Below are 21,428 nucleotides of genomic sequence, written 5' to 3' on the forward strand. Positions count from 1 at the left end.
TTCAATCACTGATACTTTTTCTTCCAGTTGATCGAGTTGGTTACTGAAGCTTGTGCATTTGTCACGCAGTTCTCGCGTCATGGTTTTCATCTCTATCAGGTCGTTTATGGACTTCTCTGCGTTGGTTTTTCTAGTTAGCCATTCGTCAAATCTTTTTCCAAGGTCTTTAGTTTGTTTGCGCTGGGTTCATAGTTTCTCCTTTAGCTCTGAGGAGTTTGATCGACTGAAGCCTTCTTCTCTCAACTCGTCAAAGTCATTCTCCATCCAGCTTTGTTCCGTTGCTGGCGAGGAGCTGCGTTCCTTTGGAGAGGGGGAGGCGCTCTGATCTTTTGAATTTCCAGCTTTTCTGCACCGCTTTTTCCCCATCTTTGTGGTTTTATCTACCTTTGGTCTTTGATCATGGTGATGTACAGATGGGTTTTTGGTGTGGATGTCCTTTCTGTTTGTTAGTTTTCTTTCTAATAGTCAGGACCCTCAGCTGCAGGTCTGTTGGATTTTGCTTGAGGTCCACTCCAAACCCTGTTTACCTGAGGATCAGCAGCGGAGGCTCAGTTGGAAATGCAGAAATAACCCGTCTTCTGTGTCGTTCACGCTGGGAGCTGGAGGCTGGAGTTCTTCCTTTTCGGCCATCTTGGCGCCCGGTCCTTTTATTAATTTTCTATTAGTGCATAACCAATTACCACAAACTTAGTGGCTTAAGACAGCACCCATTTATTTGTGTACATTTCCTTAATCAGAAATCCAGGCCAAGTTTGATAGATACTTTGTTCAGGGTTTCACAAAACTGTATCCTCATCTTAAGGCTGGTGTTCTCCCCCAAGCTTATATAGAGCTCGTTGGCAGAATTTGGTTTCTGGCCATTGTAGGACTAAGGTCCCTGTTTCCTTTGGGCTATCAGAGTAGACGGTGGGGAGGGCCTCTAATTCCTGTTGGCCACCAGTGTTCTTTCCCCTCCATTTTCAAAGCTCATGGTGGTGGAAATCCTTCACGCTGAATCCCTCTACACTGTCTCTATTCTCAGGAAGAACCCAGTCCTTTTCAGAGCTTACCTGATTAGGACAGTCCAAGCAGGATAATCCCCATCTTAAAGTCAACTGACCAGGGACCTGAAATCTATCTGCAAAACCCCTTCACAGCAGCACCTGCATTAGTGTCAACTGAGTAACTGGGGTAATGTGAATAACCAAGGGTGGTTATTGAGGTGTCATCATAGAATCAGCCTAGCATAGCATAGATCTTCCTTTTGTGTTTAAATAGAACATACAAGTTGAAGATCAAAAATAGATCATTGTTAATGATAATAAAATATATCTTATATAGCAATGGAAATTCTTCTTAAATATTAAAAGCAAATGATATGTTTAGTATTTTATAATGAATTTAGAGCAAATGAAAAAGTTCATTGATTCATCCTCTCTTGTGAAGCTGTATTAGTTATCTACTGCTGCATAACAAGTCACCTACAACTTAGCAGCTCAAATCAACAAATATTTATCATCTCCCACAGTTTCCAATGGTCAGGAATCCAGGAGCAGTTTCTCTGAGTGCTTCTGGCTCAGGGCCTCTCACAAAGTTGCTGTCTAGTTGTCATCCAGGGCTGAATCATCTGAGGGCTCAAATGGGACTGGGGATTCACAAGACACAAGAATCTCTCACATGGCTATTGGAAGAGGTTTCAGCTTCTTATTGTTTGATCCCAGAATACCTCACTTCCTAGTCACATGGACCTTTCCACAGGCCTCCTTATGATACAGCAGCCAGCTTCCCCCAGGGCTCATGATCCCAGAGAAAGAGAGAACCACAGTGAGTCTTTTTTTTTTTTTTTTTTTTTTTTTTTGAGATGGACTGTCAACTTGTTGCCCAGGCTGGAGTGCAGTAGCTCGATCTCGCCTCACTGTAACCTCCGTCTTCCGGGTTCAATCGTTTCTCCTGCGTCAGCCTCCCAAGTAGCTGGGATTACAGATGCGTGCCACCACACCCAGCTAATTTTTTTTATTTTTAGTAGAGATGGGGTTTCATCATTTTGGCCAGGCTCGTCTTGAGCTCCTGACCTCATGGCACACCTCAGCCTCCTAAAGTTGTGGGATTACAGCCATGAGCCACCGTGCCCAGCCTTAGTGAGTCTTAGGTTCTACACCCAGAGTCACAAACTCTTATGTCAGCATTACTCTATCATTTAGAAGTGAGTCATTAAGTCCAGGCCACACTCACAGGGAGGGAATGAAGCTACACCTCTGGAAAGGAGGAGTATCAGAGAATTCATATATACGTTAAAAGCAAAATTAACATTATTGTTTCAGGATTTTTGTAAATCAAATACTTCTTGTATTGGACTAATTTTCCTTAATACATTAAAATTATCTTTACTAAAGTAATGATTAAAAATTTGAGACAGAGAAAGGAGATACAACAATATCTCAGATTTTTTTTGCAAATGCCTTTAGTGTTAATGTTCTCTTTGATAAGTTGTAACAAAGTTGAGAAAATACAGTAGCTAGATCAAAGAATCCCAAGACTTCAGTGCCATACAATGATGCCTTTATAATCATAACTACCTTTGTTTTTCCTCAGAAGTTTCTCATTCAGTTCAAAAATGCCCAAAATGTCAATTTTCTTACTCAAGCATCTACAAAAATATTTACCTAATCAGGGTGCTTTGCAGTTAGACAAGTTTGAATCTCACATCTGTCTGTACAACTAGCTTAGCATCATGACAACACTTTGGTTTGATGTGGTAGGCAGAAATGGTTAACTCCAATCTAGGAGCAAGATTTTTCAATAATTGCTTATTCAGTGGGCATCCTATGATTAGTTTAACATCTTTAGATGTGTAGAAGTGATTTGGACTCCAGTATGATTATGAAAAACACTGTTATTTTGTGCTTCTAACATTGTTTTAAAAGCAGCTCTTTTGTGTTTTCCATTTCTACTGCTATTTCATCACTAGTTATTCCTTTATGTCTTTTCATTTAATTTATTTTGCTCAACGATGTTTTTTCTATTCTGTAAAAGTTTAATTCACTTGCATATGTGGTAAAATATGAGCAACATTCAAATTCTGAAATTCTTTGCAAGATAAAATTGCCTTGCACATCAGAGTGAACATTGTGTACCAGAAAATGTAGAGAGCTGCCAATTAGCCAAGGATCAAATGAGCTATTTCTAGCCAAGGCTATTTTTCATGGCATCCTGGTCCTCTCTGTCACATGGTTCTTTACAATTGGCTGTGGCTTTGCTTTACCATGAGTAGTTATCGCTAAGGATCCTTGCGATGAACTTCAATATTTTCTCTCCTCTTTCATTTCCAACGAATCAATCAGGAATGGCATGCAAGGTGAATTTTGAAAAATGACACCTTAAAGATTTGTGGGCCAGGAGCGGTGGCTCATGCTTGTAATCTCAGCACTTTGAGAGACCGAAGTGGGCAGATCATCTGAGGTCAGGAATTCAAGACCAGCCTGGTCAACATGGTGAAACCCAGTCTCTACTAAAAATACAAAAATTAGCTGGGTGTTGTGTGGGTGCCTGTAATGCTAGCTACTCGGGAGGCTAAGGCAGGAGAATCACTTAAACCCAGGAGGCGGAATTTGCAGTGAGCCGAGATCACACCACTGCACTCCAGCCTGGGTAACGAGAGCGACACTCTGTCGCAGAAATAAATAAATAAATAAATATTTATGATCAAGTAACTAACTATCTGGACATCCCCTCCTAGCATAAGAAACAGAACCTATGAAGCCACCCTATGCTGTTGTCCAATCCTATCCGCGGAAAGGAACCTCTGTCTTGAGTCTTGTATTTACCATTCCTTTGTATTGTCTCTAACGATTTTTACAATAAATATATATATACCCAAATCACAGTTTGACTTATTTTTTAAACTTCCCCGTAAAGAGAACTCACACTATGTATATTCTTCCGTGATGCACGTTATGTGTAGTAGAGTTATCTCTGATGTGGGAGGGTGCTGCTCATTCATTTTTACTGCTAAAGTTTTACTTTTTATGAATATACCACAAGTTTGTTAATTCCCATTGATGTATATGTGATTGTTTCCAGTTTTTGCCATAAACATTGGTGTACACGTCTCCTGGACACAAGAATGTCCCCAGAGTGTATGATCAGGAAGCAGACGGTGGGATTATATGGTGTATGGACATTAATCATACTAGATAAGGCTAATTTGATTTCCCAAGTGCTTGTATCAAGAATGGGAAAGAGTTCACGTTGCTCATGTGTTCTGAAAACATTCAGTTGAAGGTGAAGATTAAATGTTAAAAGCCGCAGTCTTGGCTACAGAATCACCCTAGGCATTTTTTCATATTCTATTAATAACTTCCTCTTCTTTACCTTTATTTTATAATTTATGGTAATATACTTTTAGCATAAGATTCAAATAATGCTTCCTTTTAATCTAACCACATAGGGTTTATGAACAAATGGAGGGAGAGAGAAAGCTCTGAGGGAGGAAAGGAGGAAAGAAGGAAGGAAGGACAGAGAAAGACAAAATAAGAATTTTCAAAAAAGAATAGGAGGAAAGGATTGGAACAGCAAGTATGACCAACATTATTAAAATGCAAGGGATTAAAAGAGATGTAGATAATATCCATGCAATAATATAAACTGAAGAAAGCCTTAATAGTTATTAACTGCTGTGTCCCAAACTACCTCAAAATTCAGTGGCTTAATACAATAAATATCTGTTAACTCAAAGAGATACTACAAACATAAACAAAATTGATTCTATGGGGGAGGCAGAGGTTGGATACAGATAAGGATTTTACAGGTTGGAATAAGTAAGAGTTATTGCTATGAGGATGAAAGTGATCTTTAGTCCAAGCCCTTCAAGGAGCAGATGCCAAGATGAGCTTTGAGTATGCGGAATGTTTTGAGGGTACACACCTGTAAGGGAATATGGGAAGTGAGCCAGAAATCCCTGGAAAAAGCGGCAGACCAAGATGCAAGTGTGACCCCAAGTGCTGGACAGGAGAGAAAGTTTGTTCGATGCATCCTAGAGCACAGGCAGTCTAAGGAGAGGTGAGCAAGGCCATGGAGGAGTCCTGGAGTCATAGTTCACCACCAGAGTTGTCCCCTGTCTCCCAGTAATAGCCTGCCTTAGTGTGCCTGCTGTGACCGGTCACTGGCTGGGAATACCTCATGGGAAGCAGGGCTTCTGCACTAATCCTACTGAGGATGTCAGAGCACAGGAGCGGAGCCTTGGGAGATTACCCAGGAGTATCACTCAATCCTTCCTTCTTGAGTGTTCTGGGCTCTTGAATATCAAACCTTCTCAGAGTCAGTTGCTGTATGATTCTGCTCACACTTAACAATAGGACAAGGGGAGCAAAGAGATCCCCATGTGGATTTCTTATGTCCACACACACTTCTCCTGCCTTCCTTGTGTGATAGCAGCCCTGCCTCCTCCTCTTCTCACCTGCTTGTGTCTGGACACATACTATTCGAACATCCCTGAGGACAACAATAATGTGTAGTTCCATGGACTCTCATTTGTCTCCTTGCCAGGGTGCCCCCTTTGGGAAACCAGGACCTCCTTCCCTACACAGTCCAGATTTTGGAGATGAGAAGTACAAGATCACCCTGAGGGTGACTAGAAGGGATGAGACATGGAGCCACACCTGTTTCAACTTCTTGGTTTTTGGACCCACGTGTTCTTCCTTCTGTAAACACAGCACCATAGGGACGTCTTTGATTTAATACGCGCAGCACATCCTGAAAGCTGGCTCCCATTCCTCAGAGGGTTTCATCCAAGCTGGTACTAAGTTGTGTCTGTGGAGACCTGTCCATGACTCTGTGTGGCTGGCAGCCCCTGGGAGGTGCAGGTGGTGATATGACCAGGGGATCCCATGGTCGTGGCCCACACTTCATCCCCTTCCCTCTGAGGTATGTCCCGCAGGCAAATAATGTACTGAAATTGTGAGCCAGTGGATCAGAACTGTCTACAGTGATGCTGGCTGAAGGTCTGAGAGCAGAGAGAAAAACCACACCACATTGAATATGTGCCTTTCCCTGTGAGGATGAACCCCTGCCCCTTCCAGGATGGATGGGGCTCAAGCTATTCAACTTGTCACTTAGGGGCTAGTCAGTTACCTGAAGAAATAGTGCCCTCTCGGTGCCCATCATTGCTCTGGAATGCTCATCAGCAGAGTATTCAGAGGAAGCAGCAGCTGGATGGGCCTTGGTAGTGGGGAGTCAGTGCTGCTGGACCCACTTGTAGCCTCATCCCTGCCACTGTGGTTGCTCCACTCATGGGTCTTTCCTGTCAGGCCTGGGTTGATCCGTGATGCCGGCTGGCTAACTTCAATTTATCTTCAATTTGTTTGGTGATTCAGGGCCACGTCAGGACTGGTGTTAACATGGAATTGAGGGTGTGGGTGTTAACATGGAATTGAGGCTCAACCCACATGGACCATTTTCATCTCATGATAGATGCCGCTGGGTCTATCCAGTCTGTGATTCTGTGGGTCACATAGAAGCCAATACATTTGGGCACTTGGAATCATATTGTTGCTTGGTGTCCCATGATCAAGCGTTCTCTTATTAGGGCCAGTAAGATGAAAAAAGTTGCCTCTAACAGGGAGCATATTTCTCTGCTGTGGATTCCATGGCCTTACTCCAGATCCCAGGCCCTCCATTCTGACTCTCCCACTGATGCGTGGTTCAGCTCCATCCTGCATCTTTCCCCACACCGCCACCTCCAGCACCAGGGGTCTGAGGAATGGTGACTGGCTGCACCACAGCCTGGATCTGCTGCAGTGTCCTTTCCTGACCAGGCACCACTCAAAACTGGCCTCCTCCTATATCACCCAGAGTGTGGGCCAAAGCAATATACTTAGATGTGGAATGTGGCATTGCCAGAACCCAGCGAGGCTCACCAGGCAGTGTGCTTCCTTCCTTCTAGTGAGGATGCAAGATGCAAGTGTGTCTTTTACTTTGGAGGGGAGAGCCCTGCATGCCATGCCTGTAACCACTGGACACATCACACCTCACTGCAGTGGCCACCCCTGAAGCTCTGTGAGGTTAATCTTCACCTTCTGTAGTGCAAGTTTTGCCAAGGAATTCATCATACTTTCCTCCTCTTGCTCATCCTTCCTGATCTATGTGATACTGCCAATGAGATGAAGAGATTTAGTATTCTGTGATATGTCTGATTTGTCCAGATCTCTTAAGGCGATTTTTATAGAAGGTTCAGGAGTTAAGGTAGCCCTGAGGGAAGCTATAAATAAATGTATTATAAATTCCATGTGAATGTGAATCATTCCATATCCATTTTCTTAATGAAATGGGAAGGAATGCAATCACCAAATTCACAGCTGCTTGCTATGTGCCTCAGGTCTTATTAATCTCCCCAAGCAGTGATATCCAGCCAGCATGGCAGCTGCAATCAGGACTCCTACTTGGTCAAGTCTGGAGGAATTCCATTCATTCTTTATTCATATCAGGCTTCTTCAGGGACAGATTGCTGAATGATATGGAGGTAACAGGATCTTGGCAGGTGGCTAACACCACCCCGCATCCTTCAGCTCTCTAATGGCAATGCTACCCCTACAATACCTGTAGTACCCTCCACAAGACCCACCCTGTGACACAATATTGCTTCTGGCTTGACTGGGATGAGGGAAGTTTTAGAGGATTTCCTTTGGGCTTCAGCACAATGAGAGCCCTTACTCTCCAGACTAGGGACGCAGTGTGGGGTGACCTCCAGTTGCCAGTGCATCAAGGCCAATTATGCACATGGGGAAAGGGAAGATAACTAGGACCAGGTTTATGGATCCAGTGCTCCCACTCTGGGCCATAATGTGTCCATGTTTATTCCCTGGCCTCTGTAAGCCCCACTGTGATGGGGACATGATGGTGCTGTGGGAACCAGGGCATCAATGTCCACTCACACCCAGTGTCAATACTAATCCCATCTCCTGATTAAATGGCTACAGGCTCCTTTGGAGAAGGGCTAATGGATTTGTCCCAGCATGTACTCGACACGGTGTCCCGAGGTCCCTCCTTTTAGGAATATGGACACCTCCTCAGTCACTGGATTCTGAATCTGAAGCTTGGCCGAGGTCTAGGAATTGAGACTGGGATCATGACTTTGTATTTCGTCAAACACCCTTGGCCTTCTGCTCCTGAATTATTGCATTCCCGTCATAAATATCAAGCAGTGTCCTTCCTGGTTGCCCTTCTGTTCTGACCCTGGAACACCACTCCATTAACCTTCCCCACAACTCCTTGAAGGTCGAGCCTGCTTGGCTTTACTCTGGGTTCTCACAGTAATGTGGCCTCTATTTTTGCAGATCACTGCAAAGGAGGGTTCCTAAAGCTTTCACTCCTGATCCTGAGGGAGGTGGGTGCACCCACTCCAGGTCTCAGGTCCCCACAGATAAGCAAAAAAGTCCTCACATTCAAAACTGTCCTGGTCCACATGCAGTGTGCAAGCTGTGCAAGCTTGCATCTAGAACGCAGGCACCAGAATGCCAGAAACTTTTCTGTTTTTACTTTAGTGATGCTTTCTAAATGCAAAAGCAGTCATATCCCTAGCAGACAACAAATGTCAGTTGAATGAATGATCACTGTAGTGCACCTCCCTATTCTAAAGGCAATATCTTTATTAATGTAGCCTCAGGACAAATGCCGTTTTGTGGCATCTAAAGAACAACATCCTCTCATGCAGACATCGATGCCACAGTACTTTTCTCACCAGGGCTGCTTTTGTGTCCTCCCTCCCTCCCTCCTCCCACACCAATCCTCCTGCACACTGCAGCACACAACCATATTTTTCTCCTCAGGAAAGATAACCCTAGACTTATGGGTCCAATTATCCAACCACATATGAATCTAAATTAGGCTCTGCTTTATAAAACCATGAGTTTGGATTGGAACCAGCACTGGGATGACTACAACCCAGGGCAGGAAGATGAGTAGGACAGCAGAAGAGGAGCTCCAACAAAAACTTACCTATGATGAGAAATTATGGGACCCCTCCTCTCTGCAAATTTCCAAATCTCATTCATTTAAAGATTGGAGAAAAGATGGAAAATACAATCCAGGAAAGAGCCCTGGGAGGATGGCAAGAGCTGAACAGGTGTGAAAATTTGTTTCTTGATACCACAAGGACCCTTGTGTGTAGGGACCACCCTAGGTGACATCCAAGTCTCTGTGATCACAGGTCGTGGTGGGACAAGGTTCTACTGAAGGGCCACAGGCAATGGAGCAGCGAAGATGACCCAGCCAAACACTGACCACATAAAGCCCACAGTGGCCTGAGCACCCACTGAGCACAGCCCCGTCTACTCTCCACCCCTGCAACAAATCAGCACAAGAAACACGTGGACTGTGGAAGGTTCTCATGTTTTCCATTTATTTTTTCTCTTAAATTTTAGGAATCTTCTCCTTTAATTAACCCATCTACCTTTTATGGCAAGAATTTAAAAAGTAAATTTATACTCAGATTCTAATTTCAATAGGGAAGTAAGAAGTTACAGCTCAGTGCATATAAAGTTGAGACAGGGATGGAGACATCTCAGCCCCACCTCTCTGGAGCAGGAAAGATGATTGGGGAGGGAGCACAGGTCGGCATGGGGAAGAGGGTCATGGTGAACATGGGGGTGGGGTGATCTCCCCATCTACTCACATTATGCCTACAGGAACACAGACACATTCAGGTGCCTTTGCAGAAAGCAAGCCAGGGTTCTTGAAGTCGCAAAGAGAAGGCGTGAACAAATCTTGCCACTCAGTCCCACACAAGGCAGCTGTCTCACACTATAGAAAAAATATTCATGAACAAATTCATATCTGTCACAGTGAAGAGTCACACTTTAAACAACCTATCCCATGTTCAAAACATCCAACCCAAAGAAACCCCATAGCACAGCTGCATCCACTGTTCCCCTGAACACCCCACACACATCAGGCCCCCCAGGGTCTCACCTTTACAAGCCATGAGAGACACATCAGAGCCCTGGGCACTGTCACTGCCTGGGGTAGAACAAAAACAGGACCTGGTCAGATCCCTCTGGAGATGTGGCTAGAGGAGGAACTGTGGGGAGGGTCAGCTCCCACATGTGCTCCCGACCACAATATCCCAAGGATCTCAGGGATCAGCCTCCTTCCTACTTACTTGCAGCCTGAGAGTAGCTTCCTCCTTTTCTATCTGTGGGAAGAAAATGTCCTGTGAGAGACCAGAAAGGTGGCAGGGCCATGAGGTCCTAGAGGAATCTCCTAGTCTTGGAACTTAGAGAAGTTTCCAGAAATGTGTGACTGTAGACCTTGGGCAGGATCAGGAAACATGAAGAAAGGAGGTGTGGGTCCTGGACCAACTGCCCTCCTAAGATCTGTCCTCTGCTGTGACCTTCCTCCGTCACCTGTGACTGCTGGGATCAGGTCCCCATCACCACAATCATCAAGGTGATCTATCTGTCCTTCATTGTCACAGGTGCTTTACAAAAGAGTAGGTGCTGCCACACAGTGCCCAGGCTGGGTCGGCCCATGAGTGTGGATAGTGCTTCCCAGTAACCAGGCGGGGCACATTTCTATCTGGGGCTTGAAACTCCCAGTGGGACAAGAAATCTCAGACCCCACTCCTCACTCCTTCCTCACCTGAGCTCTTCCTCCTCCACATCACAGCAGTAACCACAGCTCCAGTGACCACAGCTCCAAGGAGAACCAGGCCAGCAATGATGCCCACGATGGAGATGGTGGACTGAGAAGACCACTCTGGGAAAATATGGGAAGGTGAGGGTCCCTGACCCCTAGGCCCCAGCCTCGACCCTGCTAAAGGTGTCCAGAGAGGCTCCTGATTTCCCTAGGAGGCATGACACCCCCATCTCCCTCCTCACCCCATCTCAGGGTGAGGGGCTCAGGCAGTCCCTGATGCTGCACATGGCAGGTATATCTCTGCTCCTCTCCAGAATGCACCACCACAGCTGCCCACTTCTGGAAGATTCCGTTCCCTGCAGGCCTGGTCTCCACAAGCTCCGTGTCCTGGGTCTGGTTCTCCCCATCTCGCTGCCAGGTCAGTGTGATCTGGGTAGAAGGCCAGGGCCCAGCACCTCAGGGTGGCCTCGTGGTCAGAGATGGGATGGTGTCACATGTGTCTTGGTAGGGGGTCTGACGAGAAGAATCAGAAAATTCAGGCTCTTTGCATCTCTCATGGGACACTCCAGTAGCAGGCATGTGGCCCTCATGAGAATGGACAGGACACCTGGGATGGGGAAGAGAGCACAGAACCCAGACACCAACCTGGTCAATGGCACCTGGGATATCTGCGGAGCCACTCCACGCACTCGCCCTCCAGGTAGGCTCTCCACTGCTCCACTGCGTCCTTGGCATCTGGGGAGAATCTGAGTCCAGGTAGGTGACTGGGGACTTTAGAAAAGGGGCCGCATCGACAATGATTGGCTTCTCTAGAAACTCGACACCCAATGGGAGTGAGAACTGAGTCTGCCTCATGAGTATACAGGAAGAAGGATCTGACGCAGGTTGGGAGAGGAAGAGAAACGCTGCGGAGCTGGAGAATCCCTAACCCTGTACCTCCCCAGTCCATACACCGCTTGTGGGGCCTGAGATCCTGAGAGCCACGCCTGGGGCCCTGGGACTTCACCCTGACCTCGATCCTCCTGTGCCAAGCGTTCTGTCCCAATGTCTCCCTGAGTCTTGGCCCAGGAGTCTGAGAAACCTGGGAGAAACTGTGGGCATGGTCCCTGTCCCTCTCCCTTCAATTTCATCCCAGAAACCCCGTCCCAGGACTCCCTGCCTCCCACTACTTACATGTCCCCCTGAACTCTTCTAGGAGAAAACTCAACCCAGGGAGCTTGGCACCAGAGAGTGAGCCCGCCCTGGGAATGGAGGTGTAGAGACAGGTTTCTTTTCTTTTTGCATTTCTTTTCTTTTCTTTTTCTTTTTCTTTTCTTTAAATCTAGAAAAGTTGTACTTGCATGCATGAGATAGAATAGAGACCAGTTAGCTCCTCGTTTATTAAATACAGCGGGTAGCAGAATCTCGGTAACCCCTAAATGATCAGAAATCTAGTCGGTAAAAAATGTGTCTTTAGCTGCTTGATATATAAACCTGTCTAAAAGCAGTACAACCGCACTCACAAAGCTCCTAAGTTTCACTTTCCCAGACAATGTATCTGTGACTCCCACTTGTATTTTAAATATTTAAATATACTTTCTTTTTTTTTTTTTTTTTTTTTGAGACGGAGTCTCGCTCTGTCACCCAGGCTGGAGTGCAGTGGCCGGATCTCAGCTCACTGCAAGCTCCGCCTCCCAGATTCACACCATTCTCCTGCCTCAGCCTCCCAAGTAGCTGGGACTACAGGCGCCCGCCACCTCGCCCGGCTAGTTTTTTGTATGTTTTAGTAGAGACGGGGTTTCACCGTGTAGGCCAGGATGGTCTCGATCTCCTGACCTCGTGATCCACCCGTCTCGGCCTCCCAAAGTGCTGGGATTACAGGCTTGAGCCACCGCGCCCGGCCAACACGACGCCCGAACAGGGACATGAATAAATATACTTTCATTCCATAGCCCTGAGTTTCTGTGTGAGTCCAGGACATCTCCTCAATACAAAGTGGCCACTGTGTTACTATATGTTGCAGCCAGGAGCCAGTAGACTTTATTCACCTCAAAGTTGCAAGTGTTCACAATGTCCCTCACCAGTGCTAAATGCACTGCCTGTTTTTAGGAAGTATACACATCTAAGTGGTGGTGTGTATATTTTATAGGAACATTTAGTATTTTATAAATCTGATTAACACAAAAAACAACTAGTTTTTTGGCAGACTCATATAAGGTATTAAAGGCCAACTGCAAAGAACACCCTGCGAGGCTCTGTAGACGGATGAATTAAAATCTATAAAACAATGTGTTTAAACCTCAGAATTCCACAGCTTTTGAATTCTTCCCTCTGCTCCTTTTTATCACCTCCTGCTTCTCCAGCCCTTCCCTCCGTCACTTTCATCCCTCAGGCCCTCCTCTCCCCTTAGTCATCACCAGGCCATCACTCCTGAACTGTGGCTCTAGCACTGTCCCATTACCTGCTACGTGACTCTTCTCTTCACAGTGGTCCTGATACTGTAAGTCAGCATGTGCAGCGTGTGTCATTCCTTCACCTGAAACACTCCAGTGGCTCCGTGCTGGTCTTATGAGGCTTCTAGGTTGTCAGGCACGTGAACATACGAGGGCATACCTGGTTCATCGTAGGGACTAAATTAATTTTGTTGACTGACTGAATGAAATACGAGTGTATTAAATTGCATCACAGAAAATTATAAAATGTAAAACACTGAAAAAATTTAAAAAAGATTTTATTTTATGAAACTAGTGTGCATATGAATTCATCAACTCATTCCATGAGTCTGTTGAGGCTGTGTATGAATTCTATAAGACTGGGTAACAAGTTATCACAAACATTGGCTTTAAACAACACCCATTTATTGTATTCATTGATTTATTTTTAAAGACAGAGTCTCCCTCTCTCATCCAGGGTGAAGTGCAGTCACATGATCATGGCTCACTGTAGCCTCAAACTCCTGGGCTCAAGGGACCCTCCTGCCTCAGTCTTCAGAGTAGCTAGGACTGCAGGCAAGTGCCATCATGCCCAGCTAATTAAAAAAAAAATTGTGGAGACCAGTGTCTCACTGTATTATCCTGGCTTGTTTCGAAGTTCTGGCTGCAAGTGATCCTCCTGTGTCAGCTCTTCAAATGTTAGGATTACAGGCGTGCACTACCATGCCTGGCCAAACAACACCCATTTATCTGCTTATAGTTCCTTAGTCAGAAATCTGGGCATGATGTGGACAGAATCTCTATTCTGGGCTTCCCAAGCTGTGTTTTCATTTTGAATCCTCCTTCAGGCTTATACAGAGGTGGCAGAATGCAGTTTCTGGCAGTTGTAAGACTGAGGTCCCTGTTCCTTGCTGGCGGACACTGTAGAGAACAGGGAGGGCTGCGCTCAATTCCTGGTGCCCAACAGCGTTCTTTTCTACACAGCCTCTTCATTTTCAAAGCCCACGGTGGAGGAAACCCCTCATGCTGAATCCCTCTCACACTGTGAATCTCTATGCTCAGGAAGAACCCGGTCCTTTCAAGGGCTCACCTGCTTAGGACGGTCCAAGCAGGATAAACCCAGCCTAAAGTCAACTAATTGAGGCTCTTAATTATATCTGCTAAATCCCTTCACAGCAGCACCTACATTAGAGTTGGCTGAATAACTGGAGGAAGGTGAATGACCAGGAGTTGGTTGTTGAGGCCATCGTAGAGTCAGCCTAGCAAGGGTTGGGTCTTCCTTTTGTGTTTTATTGGGACACAGTTGGAAATTGAAGTTGTAGTAAAGTGATCATTGTGAACAGTAACAAAATACATCCTCTTCAGCCATGGACATTCTCCTTACCTTTTAAAACTAAGTTACATGTTTAACGTCTTATAATTAATTTAGGCCAGGTGTGGTGGCTCATGCCTGCCATCGTAGTACTGTGGAAGGCAGAAGAAGGCAGATTTGTTGACTCCCGAAGTTCAAGATGAGCCTGGGCAACATGGTGAAACCCTCATCTCTACAAAAAAAATTAGAAAATTAGCCAGGCATGGTGGTTTATGCCTGTGGTCCCAGCTGTTCAGGAGGCTGAGGTCAAAGGATCCATTGAGCCCAGGAGGTCAACACTACAGTGCATGGTGATCATGCCACTGCCCTCCAGCCTGGGTGACAGAGTGAGACCATGTCTCAGTAATAATAATAAATAAATAAATTTAGAGCAAATGCAAATTACCATGTAAGAATACATCCTGTCTTGTGAAAATGTATTAGTTATTTACTATTGCATAGCAAATTATGTAAAACTTAGCAGCTCAAAACAGCAAATATTCATCATCTCCTGCAGTTTCCAATGGTCAGGAATCCAGGAGAGGTTTCCCTGAGTGCTTCTGGCTCAGGGCCTCTCAGAAGGTTGCAGTACAGTTGTCAGTCAAGGGCTGCATCATCTGAGGGCTTCACTGAGGATTCACATGAAACATGGCTCAGTCACATGGCTGTTGGAAAAGGCCTAGTTCCTTGTTGTCTGGTTCCAGAAGTCTGCAGTTCTTAGCCACATGGACCTTCCTTCAGGGCTGCTTACAGCACAGCAGCTGGCTTCCCCCAGAGCTCATGATCCCAGAGAGAGAGAGAGAGAAGGTGGAAGCCACAGTGTGTTTTATTTTCTACCGCCAGAGTCACAAACTGTTATGTCAGCATTACTCTATCAGTTAGAAGTTGTGTTAGTCCATTCTCACACTGCTATAAAGAAATAACTGAGACTGCATAATTTATAAAGAAAGGAGATTTAATTGACACACTTCTGCATGGCTGAGGAGGCCATCCCAGAAAATTTACAATCATGTCAGAAGTGGAAGCAAACACATCGTTCTTCACATGGTGGCAGGAGAGAGAAATGCAGAGCAAAGCGGAGAAAAGCCCCTTATAAAACCGTCAGATCTCATGAGAGCTCACTCACTATCATGAGAACAGCATAGGGGAACCATCCCCATGATCCAATCACCTCCCATGAGGTCTTTTCCCCAATACCTGGGGATTGCAATTCCCAAGAGAATTCAAGATGAGATTTGGGTGGGAACACAGAACTGGGCCATATCAGAAGTGCGTCATTAAGTCCAAGCCACACTCAAGAGAGGGAATTAAGCTGCATCTCTGGAAGGGAGCAGTATTAAAGGATTTGCATATATGTTAAAAACAAAATTGAAACTATTGTTTCAGTATTTCGTAAATCAAAGGCTTCTTTTATCTAATTTTTTTTTAATGCTTTAAGCTTGTCTTTTAATTAAATTTAATTTTATTTCAAGTTCCCGGGTACATGTGCAGGATGTGCAGGTTTGTTACATAGGTAAACGTGTGCCATGGTGGTTTACTGCACTTACCAACCCATCACCTAGGTACTAACCCTGGCATGCATTAGCTATTTTTCCTAATGCTCCCCCCACCACTACCCTCCCCCAACAGGCCCCAGTGTGTGCCATTCCTCTCCCTGTGTCCATGTGTTCTCATTGCTCAGCTCCCAGTTATAAGTGAGAACATCGGTGTTTGGTTGTTTGTTCCTGTGTTAGTTTGCTGAGGATAATGGCTTCCAGCTTCATCCATATTCCTACAAAGGACACTGTCTCATTCATTTTTATGGCTGCATAACATTCCATAGTGTATATGAACCACATTTTCTTTATCCTGTCCATCATTGATGGACATTTGGGTTGATTCCATGTCTTTGCTCTTGTGAAAAGTCCTGTAATGAACATAGACATGCATGTATCTTTATAATAGAATGATCTATATTCCTTTGGGTGTATACCCTGTAATGGGATTGTTGGGCAAAATGGTATTTCTGGTTCTAAATATTTGAGGAATTCCCACACTGTCTTCCACAATGGTTGAACCAATTTACATTTCCAACAACAGTGTAAAAGCATTGCTATTTCTCCACAACCTCACCAGCATCTGTTGCTTCTTGACTTTTTAATAATTGCCATTCTGACTGGCATGAGAAGGTATCTTATTGTGGTTTTGATTTGCATTTCTCTAATGATTAGTGATGTTGCGCTTTTTAAAATATGTTTTTTGGCCGCATGTATTTCTTCTTTTGAGAGGTGCCTGTTCATGTCCATTGTCTACTTTTCAATGAAGTTGTTTTTTCATGTAAATTTGCTGAAGTTCTTTGTAGATTCTGAATATTAGACCTTTGTCGGATAGATAGATAGCAAAAATTTTCTACCATTCTGTAGGATGTCTGTTCACTCTGATAATAGTTTCTTTTGCTCTGCAGAAGCTCTTTTGTTTAATTAGATCCCATTTGTCAATTTTTGCTTTTGTGGCCATTGCTTTTGGTGATTTCATCATAAAATATCTGAACATGCCTATGTCTTGAATGGAATTGCCTAGATTTTCTTCTGGGATTTTTGTAGTTTTGGGTTTTACATTTAAGTCTTCAACCCATCTTGAGTTAATTTTTGTGTAAGGTGTAAGGAAGGAATCCAGTTTCAATTTTCTGCGTATGGCTACCAGTTTTCCCAGCATCATTTATTAAATAGGGAATCCTTTCCCCATTGCTTGTTTTTGTCAGGTTTTATGAAGGTCACATGGTTTTAGATGTGCAGCCTTACTTCTGAGTTCACTATTCTGTTCCATTGGTCTATGTGCCTGTTTTTGTACCAATACCATGCTGTTTTGGTTACTGTAGCCTTGTAGTATAGTTTTAAGTCAGGTAGCCTGATTCTTTTTGTTCTTTTTGCTTAGAATTCTCTGGGCTATATGAGCTCTTTTTTGGATCCACATGAATTTTAAAATAGTGTTTTTCTAATTCTGTGATAAGCTTTTCTTTTTAAATTAATGAATAAAAATTCAAGACATCACAGAGCCTTGGGTGCTGAGGGGAAAACAGTTTGAGACAGAGAATGGAGATAAAACAGCATCTCTGAGTTTTTTTTGCAAATACCTTTAGTAGTAATGTTCTCTTCAATGAGTTAACATGATCGAGAACATAGAGTAACTAGATCAAATAGTTCCAAGACTTCAGTGCCATAAAAATAATGCCTTGAAAATAAATCTTTGTTTTGCCTTAGATGTCTCAAATTTAGTGGAAGTATGCCCCTAGCGCCAACTTTATTATTGAATTATCATCTTTTAAAAAATATTTGCCTACACTTAAGAAAAAAAAAAAAACAGCACTGCTCTCACTATGGAGTAGCCCTTCTTTTGTTTCTTTACTTCTCTAATAAACTTGCTTTCACTTAGAAAATAATTGCCTAATCAGATTGCTCTTCATTTACAAAAATGTGAATTTCATACTTCAGTCAACACATCTAGATGCCAATAACTTTGGTTTGATGCAGTAGCCTGAAGTGGTTAACTCAAATTGAGAAATAAGTTTTTGCAAAAACTGGCTGTTCAGTGGACATTCTATAATAAATTTAATATCTTTCCTTCTGCTATTGAATGAGATGCGATAGAAGTGATTTGGACACCACTATGATTGTAAACGGCACTGCTATTATGTGTTTCTGAAGTTTTTTTTTCAGTCCTATTTTGTTTTCCATTCATATTTGCTATTCCATCACTGACTATTCCTTCTACTCTTTTTTGTTTCATTTATTTTGATCAATGATACGCATTTCCAACTCTGTAAAAGTTTATTTCAGTTGTATGTGTGGTCAAATGTAACATCAAATCCTTTGCAAGATGGACTCACCTTGCACATCAGATGGAAGATTGTATACTTGAAAATCTAGAGAGATGCCAGTGACCAGGGATCAAATGACCTATTTTTAACCAAGGCCATTTTCATGGCATCCTGGTCCTCTCTGTCACATGGCTTCTTACAATTCTCTGTGGTTTTCTTCCAATGCAAGTAGTTCTTGCTAAGGATCCTTGCAATGAACTTTGGTATTCTTTTCTCTTTCATTTTTATAAAATGATTGGGGCCATTAGCCACTTGATAGGCAATGCTCTCCTAGTCAGTTTGCCTGTCTGCCTGGTTCCCTCTGAGGGTTTGTGGCTTGACTGGGTTCACCAGCGCCGGCCCCAGCAAGAACAGGGAGAAGTGACTGGGCAAATCCCCCAAGAGCAGTGGGATCCCTACACATGAGATGGGGCAAAACTATCATTCTAGTCCCTCCCATACCTGAGACTTCTTGCACATCACAGGTCCCAGGACCAGAGCAGGAAGTAGCTCTAAGTCAGAAATGGCTTCCATGATGGTTAGGATGAACTGGGAAGGGGGTTCTGAGAAGGGAATGAAAGGGGTCTCGACCTGCAGGTCAAAACTCTGACCCTGTCACAGGGTCCAGAACAGCTCCTGCTTGCCAGTTCTGTGAAGGGGTTTCCACCTTATACCCACTTTTACCCACTTCAGTATAAAAGGCCTGAGCAGCCCCTCATGCCCCCCACACACAGGGATTCCTGCTCATCCCCAGAAGGCACCACCACAGCTGCCCACTTCTTGAAGGTCCTATTCCCCTGAGGGCCCGGGGTCCTCATGCTGTGAGTCCTGGGTGTGGTCTGCCCTCCCACAGTCAAATCAATGGGATCTCTGTGGGGTAGAATCCCTGGGCCCAGCACCTCAAGGTGACCTTCCCATTAGGTCCTGAGTGATGGGTCACAAGTGCTGATGGCTGCTCTGAGGAGAGTCTCAGAGGTGGAAAAAATTTAATGAGAATCCCAGCTCTCGGCCTCCTTGTTAGAGGTCGAGAAGAAATTTCAAAATTAAAAATAGGTGCAGGATAAGCAATTGTCCTAATATCTAGTGCACTTTTTCTACACATGTGTCTCATTGTCTGGGAAGCCATTATTATGCTTCTGACGTTGGTGATACTATTTTTCAGTTTTAAAATTTCTGGGTTTTTTTTTCTAATTTACATGCAGATTTTACAACCTTCTGACAGTCACCATCTATTACATTGTGATGTTAGAAACTAGCAGTCATTTGTGGTACTTTCATGCACTGTGTCTCTGCTGATTCGGTTTCCTGGTATTTTATCTTCCGGTTGTGTTAAAGGTAATCTCTAATTGTTGGGCACAGAAGACCAGGGAAGAGAAAGATCCCCTGGTGAAGTACACCACTACTGACAAACACATCACTGTTGACAAGGGGAACTGCTGTCCTTTCCTAGTTACCTCCCTGCACTCCTCCTCCCTGTCCCTTCTCCCCACCCACCCTCAGGACAGCCTCAGGAGTCTGGGCAGAATCCCCAGACCCACAGTAGAAATGCTGAGGAGGAGAAGGAAGCGGCAAGATTCGGGCCTCCTTCCTTCCTACAGGGACGCCTCCAGGTAACACAATTCCAGCTTCAGGAGATCCTGACGCGCGGCCCCGAGGACTACAGTACCTTCCAGCAGCATCCTCTCTTTGCCATGCTCCGGGTTTCTGCGCCTAGTGTAGTGACCCATTACGGGTTCCCTTGCAGCCTCCGTGATCCAGAACCTCTCCCAGGTGCGCTTGATCCTCTGAGCCGCGTATCGCGCCGCTGTCCAGGTCTTTACGTCCTGCTTCAGGGACACGAACTATTATTTCCCGTCCTAGGCGGGCTGAAAGTGTCCTCCAAGAAAGTTCCCAACTGGTGCCAGCACGCAGCCGCGCAGCAACTGCAGGTGTGGGACCCTGAACCTCTCCAGGTGTCAGCCCCAGGAAGGGCCAGAATCCCCGCTTCGCCCCGCCCACGCCAGCTCCTCCCTCCCACTGTGATTAGTTACAGCAGAAGTCAGTCACCATCCAGATGAGGGAGAGACCTGGAGCAAAATGTTCCTAGCGCTTCCCCACCCGTGGGAGGTCAACTGAGGCCCCGCACCCCCACGCCTGGGAGACCCTGACCCGTCAGCCAGTGTAGGGTGGGAGGGACACCTGTGCCCGGAGCCTGACGTCACTCACCCGCTGGCCCAGGTGGTTGTGCCGGCTCAGGAAACTCAGGCCACTCAGTAATACATTCGTTGCGGTCATCGAGAACTTTCTTCAGGGCGTCCACAGTCCTGTCCTATCTTCACCCGCGGCGCTCGCGGCTTCATTCTCTGATCCTCGCCACGGCTGTAGAAGCGCAGGAACCGCGTGTTGCCCACGAAGGCGCCGCTGAGGAGCCCAGGGCGCGCGTGGTGGAGGCGGAGCCCGGCCTCCAACTACTCGGGAACCTGCATTTTGGGGGTGGGAGAGGCCCAGGGAACCTGGAACCCTGCCCCGCTCCCCTCGGGTCCCAATCTGCCCACTGTCTCCGGGACATGCTCCCTCTGCCTCCCCGCCGGGACCCAGCCTCCCGGGATCCCTCCCACGTCCCGTCCGTCCCCCGGAGCCGCTCATCTGGGAGTTTTTTACTGTGTGTGGGGAACTGGGGAGAGGACAGAGGGGCGGGGACAAGGAAGAGTGGCCTGGGACAGCGGCATTTGGAAATAGGACCTCAGAAGTCTGCAGACCCCAGCCCGGGACGGAGGCGCCCCGGGAGGAGCTGCTGAGTCCTGCAGGCCGCCCTTTACCTCCTGCCTCCGCAGCCCAGTTCATCCTGATTCTCTCCTCAACAGCCCAGGTCTTCCCCAAGGTCAGGGCCCACAGAGTAGCAGGGTGGGAGTTCCAGGACGCGGGATCCGGCTTCTCTGGGTATCTTGGATCCAGGGAGAATCCTGGAGATCTCCCACTTTATGAATCCCATTCTCCACTCACTCTGATGACTTCTCTAGACCCCAGTGGAAACCAGATACGACGCCCTCATCAGTCCTGGGGAAAAACAAGAGCAAAGTATGAGAGGTGGCCATGAGGTCAGGAAAACTCCTGCAGAATTCTTAGGAGAGGAAACTCTTCAGAGCTGGACCCTTGACTTAGTTTGTCTTCCCTGCCCAGCCACCTGTCCCAGAGCCGGAAACGCCCAGGTTTAAGCCAGAGACTTTGGATACTTTCCTTGATG

At 45.6% G+C, this 21,428-nt stretch overlaps 1 pseudogene across 1 annotated transcript; it reads right to left on the bottom strand.

The window, feature by feature from the left end:
* Positions 1 to 9,850: 9,850 nt before the first annotated feature.
* On the bottom strand, positions 9,851 to 20,479 carry LOC106995461 (patr class I histocompatibility antigen, A-108 alpha chain-like; annotated as a pseudogene). The gene is made up of 8 exons (XR_013416875.1): positions 20,407 to 20,479; positions 19,967 to 20,143; positions 15,984 to 15,987; positions 11,272 to 11,335; positions 10,851 to 11,130; positions 10,612 to 10,728; positions 10,133 to 10,165; positions 9,851 to 9,990 (listed from the first exon to the last, which is right to left on the bottom strand). The product of XR_013416875.1 is annotated as a patr class I histocompatibility antigen, A-108 alpha chain-like (transcript).
* Between the last annotated feature and the right edge of the window lie 949 nt (positions 20,480 to 21,428).

The sequence above is a fragment of the Macaca mulatta genome, chromosome 4, assembly GCF_049350105.2.
Source record: "Macaca mulatta isolate MMU2019108-1 chromosome 4, T2T-MMU8v2.0, whole genome shotgun sequence".
NCBI lineage: Eukaryota > Metazoa > Chordata > Mammalia > Primates > Cercopithecidae > Macaca > Macaca mulatta.